This window comes from Lepeophtheirus salmonis, chromosome 13 (assembly GCF_016086655.4).
Source record: "Lepeophtheirus salmonis chromosome 13, UVic_Lsal_1.4, whole genome shotgun sequence".
Lineage (NCBI taxonomy): Eukaryota > Metazoa > Arthropoda > Copepoda > Siphonostomatoida > Caligidae > Lepeophtheirus > Lepeophtheirus salmonis.
In genome coordinates, this window is record NC_052143.2 from 10,994,868 (window position 1) to 11,003,926 (window position 9,059).

Genomic DNA, 9,059 nt, shown 5'->3' on the forward strand with positions numbered 1-9,059 from the left:
TTATAGAAAATATCTATTAAATAATAACAAACTTATCTTTAATATACTATATAATATTTATAATGTACCATTCAATTTTGGTATGTTTCATTGATCGGTAGTATCATTTTTAAGGTTGTACCCTAATCAGTCTAGCAGTTTAAGCGGTTCCAGTTCTTGAACCGCTAGAACCGGAACCGACAAAGTCAAACCGAGAGCGGAACCGATACCGTAATATATTGCTTATCGGTCTCGGTTCTTATACTTTAGTTCCTGTATAGAATATATAAAGAAAATATTGTATACATATACTTTATAAAAATAAACTAGGTTTAATCAACAAGTCCATTTTATGAGTTTCTTATGTGCAATTTCAAAGTTTTAATATATGATTTTTCTACGTCACCAGAGTGATACAATTGTATCTGAGTTACAAATAGCTAAGGGCTTCTTATGGATCCAGGTCCGGTACTAAGTTTGTCGGGGCTCTAAAAATAATAACTATTCCCAAACTTTACTATACCAAGGCTTCCTTCACATATACATTATTAGCTGAGGCTCCCTTTGTACGAAACATGTGTACTATGTATGTATAGACTGAGAGAAATCCTCAATTCTCTATCATCCTGCAATAAGCCCCCCTCCACTACACATCCCACGCGGTCCTCACTTTGAAAACCATTTTATTAAGCAACCTTGGTTTTCGTAGGGAAATTTGGGGAAGTACACACTCTGCGTATAAGGTGGCTGCGGCCCTGTTTATATCAAATATCATTTGCTGAGATCGATTTTTTAGCGGCACCCCCTGTTTTAAGTACCTGTTACCAAACTGAGCCTCTATTAAAAAGAACAAAGACCGAAGACCAGAACCGAGACGGTACCGACAAGTATCACTGAATCTGTACCGGGCACAACCTTGATCATTTTTCTTATCAATGTTTGTTCGGCAATTAGAGGGGCGTCCAAAGATGAAGTATATATTTTTGAGGGGGGCTTGGTGTATGGATTTGTTTATCAAAATTTAAAAAAATTCAAATATTAATTTTTTTGGAAAAATAATTTAAAAATCTATAGCTATTTACAGAAAATTAATTTTAAAAAAAAATTGAAAAATTTAATTTTTCATCTAATATTAATTTTTTTGAAAAAATATTCAAATGATAAATTTTTTGAAAAAAAAAATTCAAATATTTAATTTTCTAGTAAAAAGCAGAAATTCCTGAATTGGGGGTTGAGTACTACAGCCCCTACAACACATCCACCGTGGGAGCCCCTGAATTACTTTGCTGCATATGATCCCCCTTTTCTGTAACGCAATTTGTTATTGATACAGAGAACATTTTTCCAGTAATTATGTTTGCTTTGTTATGGAAACTTTGAATATAACATTTCTGCTGTTGGTATTTAGTTTTAGAGTTTTCTTAGTATTTGAGGCATAAGTCTAATTGAGCCCTAACATTTTTCATGACCTATATCTATTTCTCTCTGTCCTTGAGATTCGGTGGAAACTTATGTAAGCATATTCAAATCTCTGTTTTTTCATTACCCTGATTACATTTTTTACGATCTGGCATTCTCACAAAAATTAAAATCCAAAGTGATGCAGTTCTTCAAATTAATATATTAACTTATCGATTCATTCAAGGGAATAAGTATATACAGTTATAAAAATTAGAGGGAAATGTTATGACGACTAATGTATAGCGAGTAGAAATATATTTTCTCTTGTCCCTATCCTTCTCTTGTATGATCCATGATTGTACATAACATTTATACTATAGGGCTTTCTTATGAAGTAGAAAGTACACCTTAAAATAAATGGCTTTGCAGTTATTTATGTATAATAAAAGCAAATTAAGGTCCCTTTCTCTGTTTGAAATTATTATTAATTGAATCTGAATACATTCCATATGTACCTTCATATCATAGAAATCCTAGAACTACAGTTATTCTACCTCATTTGAAGGAATAGTATTGTTACGGATGTGTATACCTAAAGTGATAATTTGATATAACTGAGACACATTCATCTTTCATTTTTAGACGTATAACTTGAGAATTGGTTCAATTATTGCCTTTTTTTCCTTTAACATGTCTACATCAAAATATGATGGTTTGACTATAGTACACCAATTAACCAGAGCAAAAAATAGGTTGAAAATGAAATTAAAAATAGATAATTTTATTCGCAATTGACTTCTTCTATTTACTGTCATTATATGTAAGCCCTTTTTGAACTAGTTGTAACCTGGATTATAATAAATCGTAGCGGTAGTCTATAAAAGGACATCTACAAATTAAGATAATTATAGAACTGGACATAAATGAATGTACATTGCTGAAAGAACACAAAATGCTAAAATTAAATAGTAATTTTGCCTTAAGGAAGATGTCCTATAAATACAGGTGGTTCTCAATCTTTTTTACACATTATTTATTTTGTTGCTATATGTCAATTCTTAAAAAAGGAGGGTGACCATGGTTCCTCTGTTGTGCAGCACCTGCTTATATAATCGAACTCCAATATGCTCATAAAGCACAGCTATTCAGCAAATGATCGTTTTATCTGAGTACGTATACTTATTTACTCTTTCTATGTACTGATCTGTGACTATGTGAATAAATTTATTTATAAACATACAGAAAAGGAAATGGAGTTATATTAATATATCAATCCTATTGGTTGTTTTTACCACAGCTCAACTATAGCTTAGGAGCGTGCGTAAGTTTATAAAAGAATTTATTTATATATTTGCGTATAAAGCAAATACAACTACAAGTAAAAAATAAACCGAAAACAAAAAATATTATAAAGTTACATACACTATACCAAATATATCTGCAAAAAGTTGATCAGAATATCCAAAGACTACAAATACTGTGTACGACTCAACCAAACAAACGAAAAGGACTAAATCTACGTCAAAGAAGTATTAGTTTTTCTTCTTCGCGAGTAAGGTATCTTTAGACATTATATCGTATAAAAGAATTGCAATAGGTTTAAGATAAATAAAATGATATAATTACTTGTTATTTAAAATAATTTTATTTAGAAAATGTCAAAATTACTATTTACAAAATGAAATGCCAGTTCAATTTAATTTAATATAAAGATCTATACTAAAGGAAATAACATTGTGGCACTGATTTGGTAATTTTCGTAAACAAAAAGATACATTTGATAAAAACAAAAATATATATTTCCTATTATATATAAAAACCAAGAATTAAATATTTGATAATTATCCTAAACAATATATAGATTTGGACTCAAATATAATTTCAAGGACGTTCTCTGTTGGAGGGCTAAATGACTTTAATACCCCAAACTAAGTGAAATTTTCTCATCAAATTTAGAATATAAATTATGAACAAAAATAAAAAAATCAATTGGTAATAAAATAAGAATACTCTTCCTTGTGTTGCTAATCAAATTTCTGAGCTGCCCCCAATCAAAAATCCTGTTGACGCCTTAGAATTTTGATATAACACTTAATCTTCTTAAGTCTAAATGCTTCCTAAACAGGAGCATTACTAGGATTTTTCTTGTTATAATTTTTGACAATTTTGAGAATATTTTTTTAAGGACTTTTTTAGTTTGATAAAAGTTAACAAGAGTGAATATTTTACATTTTCCTTTGTGACCACAAACAAATTATGACAGCATCAATTAATTTGTAACAAAAAAAAAAAAAAAAATGACAACAAGACTTCCGTCCATGGGAGAGGGGAGGGGGATTGTAGCAGCATCCACCCATACCCCCCTTCCCCTTTATAGTCACATACATATCTCTAAACTCTACTTTGTCCTGATCGGGATTTTAACAAAGAATACAAAACTGTCAAACCCAAATTCTTTTTAGGAGATTCGTAGTTATTTCTAAATAAAAAATGCCTTGATTTTCAGCCTTTATTTACAATGAGCAAATAAATCATTTTTTTTTTGTTGAAATCATCAATTATAAAATATATGGATTATAAAATTATTGAACTCTGTATTTTCCTACCAAAAAAAAAAAAAAATCATTTTAACAATAACATAATATTACTTTTTTTAATCCAAATTTCATATTGCATGCAAGGCTTTATAAAGGCCATAAGTTATTGAATTAATCATCATTAATGGTACACATTTCACATATAAATTGATATCTAAAAGCTTTCAAATTACTTTTCCTTTGAAAATTGTTTATATTAATAATATAATTATAAAATAATAAATTATGTCCAACGCTATAAAAAACATACTAGCAGAGGGGACCGCGTTGCAGAGAGGAATAGAAACAAAGAATGAAGGTAGAAGATAAGAGATAGTGTGAGGGATATAGCAAGAGAAAAAAGGAAGAAGATAAAAGGAGAGATACAGAGAGAATAATTTAATTTTGATCAAAAACAACCTCTGGGAAGCCCCAAAAAATATCCTAGAAATATATTTGGTTATTTTATGCATCTACTTGCTAAATTTCAGACTGATCAGTTCAATCGTTTCAGATTCTATGTTGAATTACACCAAAAATAGATTTATAAATAAATATATAATTTTACTGCTCCTAGGGGACTGATAATTTTAAAGAGTAATTTCTTTTTTTCCCAAATCTAATATTAAAATAACTTTAGAATCTTGTTTTTTATTTTAAATAAAAAAAATTGGTTTGTAAATAAATATTCGATTATCCTCATGGGCATTTGGCAGTCTTTGTAGAGGGGAGATGGTCCCTTTGTCATTCCACCACTTACCCGTAATTCTTTGGTTAAAAAAAAGTCCGTAATTTTTATATTTATTCATTATGACATTATTTAATCAAATACGGAGTCAACGTATTCTTTGATAGTAAATATCCTTAAAATTAATCTGTTGGCTTCATACATATACAATTTTCCATACACTGATTACCCTAATAATAATCCAAATGTGCAAATATTGCTGAATATAATAATTTTTATAATTCTTACTTATAACTTTTTGGATATTTAACATATATATTATTTATACAAATATTTATAGATAAATACTGATATTATATCTCTTGTAAAACAAGGGTTTTATTTTAAGTGAATGACTAAAATTATATTCTAATTAAGAAATAACATTTAATTGGGTATACTTAAATATTAACTTTTTAAAATTGCATCTCAAAGAATCATTAAGTTGTTACTAAGTATATCGAATGCGTAATTTTTACTCAAATAAAAAGTTGAGCCATATTATACATAGGTACCTAAGGTAGAAAATTGGAAAAGTGAAATCAATATTAAATCAATGAAAATTTGTTATATTGTTGTTTTATATATGTTACTTTTAAGCTGCAGGTTGTTTTTGCTTTTATAAACTAATGAAGATGTTTTTAGATAGCTTATCTATTATCAAGTTTGGAGATTATGAGCTATGTTAATTTACAAATTTCAAATGTTGTAAAATTTATAATATAATTTTGACAAATATTTGTAATCAATTTTATATTCTTAAAAAGCTTTATGAAAAGCATAAGGCAGTGACGGCCAGGCTCGACTTTAACACTCTATTATATGTACCCTTAGTAAATATTATGTTCAAAGGGACACGTCCATACAACTAAGCTTCTTCACCTGGGATCAAAGCAGCCCTTTGAACACTCTTATCCCTTATAAATATGTAACTTGACCAGAACGTGATACTTTAAATACCATTTACTCTAGGAAATACCTGGATGGGAGAAAGACAGAACACTGCAAGTTCAAGTCCAGTCTGAAGTATTTTGTAACAAGCGCAAGTCCTTGTATATTTTGGTTGAGTCTAGTTCGAGTCCTTGAACATTTATATCTAGTCCTTAGATTTATTTCGAACTTATTAAAAATCCATTTTAATATAGGGTCTATCTGTTGAGGCTTTTCTTTAGTTCAGTATAAATTAGCTTTCGTGTCTGAGTCGAGAGCGAAGTCTTTGATTGTGAAATGAAGTTAAGTTGCAAAATATTGACTCAAAACTAAGTGAAGTAAGAATTCTTGTGTTCAAGTCCCCACCTCTGGAAGATACTATAAATTTATCGGAAAGAGGTTTTAAATTATAATTTAAACAAAAAAATTAAAGGTTAAAATGAAAAAATCCATCAAAATTGAATTGTGTTTTGGTATTATTGTTAGCTATAATATATAGCAATTGAAAAAAGTATGAAAAAAATATAAGCCTTCATATGTAATACTTCATTTTTCTAGATTTTTATATGATTAGACCCTTTTTGGAGGAACTGTATTATTGATAACTTTAAAAAAATTTTATCTTTCGAATGCTGGAATGTTTTTTATCAATTGTTATTACTTTAAAACTTCATTTATATAGTCACTTCATTTCAAGATATGGCTCTGAATCGAAATTATACTAAAAAACGTGATTTTTAATAAAAGTTTTTAAAGATCAAACCTATTGTGATTGAAAAATTTCTATTGTTTTAACAACAATAAATAATGTGAGTTTGCCAGCAGTTGCATAGTGTTATGAATGATCCAAGGGCAGTCTCACTCAACTTTTTACTTATTGGCAATTGTACCGTTTGCATTATTTAAACATTTATGTATTATGTTGTGGATTTATGCAAAATAAATTGAAGAATATAATTAAAAAGCTTTGATATATGCATATATGTTTTTTTTGTGATGAATATGTCAAAAACTTAAATTTCAGGTTTGTATTTTTCTCAAAAAAATACATACATTCAAACTAGACATATGTATGCATGGTTAAAAGGATTCATTGATTATGAAAATAATACTCTTTTCTTTTATTATCAAGACAGGCCTTGAATACAATATGAAGAAGTTCGATTACTTTCTCCTCCCCAACAATATTTGTGACATGTCTACATATCCCACTTCCTTTGACGAGAGTATAAATAAAAAATGTAACTCAATACATGCATATGATTTGAGATTACCGAAATAGACAAAAGTATTAAAAACAAACAAAAGTACTCCCATATTTTGTGCTTGGAATTGAGACAATTCAAATCAAAGTATTAAAAAGAAATATGCACAGAAATAAACATATTTTCTTGAAATATGGAAGTTTCATCAAAATAAACAGGGATATATATTTAAATGTTTAATCATTTTAAGTCAAATTATATTTCTAAATTACCCATTTAAATAATACATGTCGGAATAGATATCTTCATAGATAAGTATTGATAGCTTGAGGGAGCTGATAGGTACTAATTTAACATCAACTGCCCCCCTCCCTAGCCCAGTTTATGATGTACACATAGATACCAGGTACAGATTTTTTTTGATGAATTAGCTCCATTTTTTATACCTTACATTTTTCTCTCCAGTCTAAGATGAGCATAGAAGGGGACAACGAAATTAATATCAAACACTCCTTCGTATGGGAATGAGCGGGGTAGAGACTGCTTGCCATGTGGAGATATCCAGAACCTTGCATTAAGTAATGTCGAGGAAATGAATAGGCTTCTTACAACCACCAAGAAACCAGCTAGGTTACTAACAGGGTACCGCCTCACTGCAGCTGACAATATGGGTATCATGAGGGTTAATTTCATCCCATTTGTAAAGACAATATTTCCTGATGGGTATGTGATGCTACAGCAGGACGAACCCCATGGACAAACAGCAAAAATGGTCCAGATCTTTTTCAAGAATAACATGGCCTTTTGATCTAAGCAGATGTGGCCCCATACAGCCCAGACCTGAAGTCGTTGGGCTTTGCCGTCTGGCTGCAGATTGAATCCAAAGTCTGTAAATTTCGCTATCCCGATATTGACGCCTTGAGGGCCTCCGTTGACGAGTGCTGAAGCAATATAGACGTACGGTTCATAAAGAAGTGCTACTTTTTCTTCAGGGGGAGGTTAAGGGAGGTTACATTGAGTAAATTAGTTATTTCAATGTATAAATAGAAAATTCAAAAAAGGTTTCATTAAATTCGGACATGTTGTCACAGAAATATATGTGGTTGAAGTTATCGTATTCATTAGTAAAGGTTGAAAAAAATCTACAACTGTTATATAAACATGAAAAAAACTAAACAACAACAACATAAATCCCACAGCAACAGCTGATTGAACTTACGTATTAACACCTTTCTCAAGAAAAACTTTGTCGCTCTACGTATTTTCTCGGCTTTTTGAGACAATAAAAATAAAAAGTTGCGTGATTATATTGTAATAAATATTTAAAATTATTTTTTATCAAACTGCTTTCACTTTCTAATACCTATGTCATATTAATATTTTTTACAACTTTCATAAGAGAAAGGTTGCGTGGACCTTAAAAAAAAATACCGATATTTCTGTCCACTTTGATATTTAAAAATAAGAGAAATACTATTTTTGCATGAGGTTTGACTTTTGGAGTTATGATATCAAATTTCACTGATTGTTGATTCAGAGTCGTCATTAACCCTTTCAGTAGTGTTAATATTCCCTATTTTTAAGGTTTAAAAATAACTTTTATGTTATACCATATAAAATGCAATCTGCCCCTCCAAAGTTTCTAAGCCTTCTGACTCTTCTGCTATTACACTTTTTGCTTTTAATATTTAAATCAGAGTTTTTTGAATGATTTTTTTTGTTGTATATATATTATTTTCAAATAAACTACTTATAATAAAGTGGACAAAATCTCACAAATTCCTATATTTATGTGAATAACAATTTTTCCATAATTAATCACAATTGCTTACATAGATATTTTATTCAAAAGATTAATTTATTTTGTATGAAATCATCGATCAAATCAATGTTAATGAATATACATGGAGAGACATAAAACAGGCCTGTGACTACGAGGATGAGAGTAATTTTGTAATCAAAGTTTCAATATTTAGTATAAAATATACTATGACGATAGTTGTAAAATATTCAGCAACATATTATTATAATTTTTTCTTTGTTAAAATTCGAATTATATTTAAACAATGACAAAGATTAAAAAAAAAAAAAATTACCATAGGATTCTGTCAAAAGTCATTCAAAATTTTCCTTGTGGAACAAGTAAACAAAAATGTCATCTTGATAAAGTTAGTCAACCAAAAAAAAAAAAAAAAAAATCTTGTCACAGCCCAGTTCACTAAAAAAAAGGTTATCATTGTT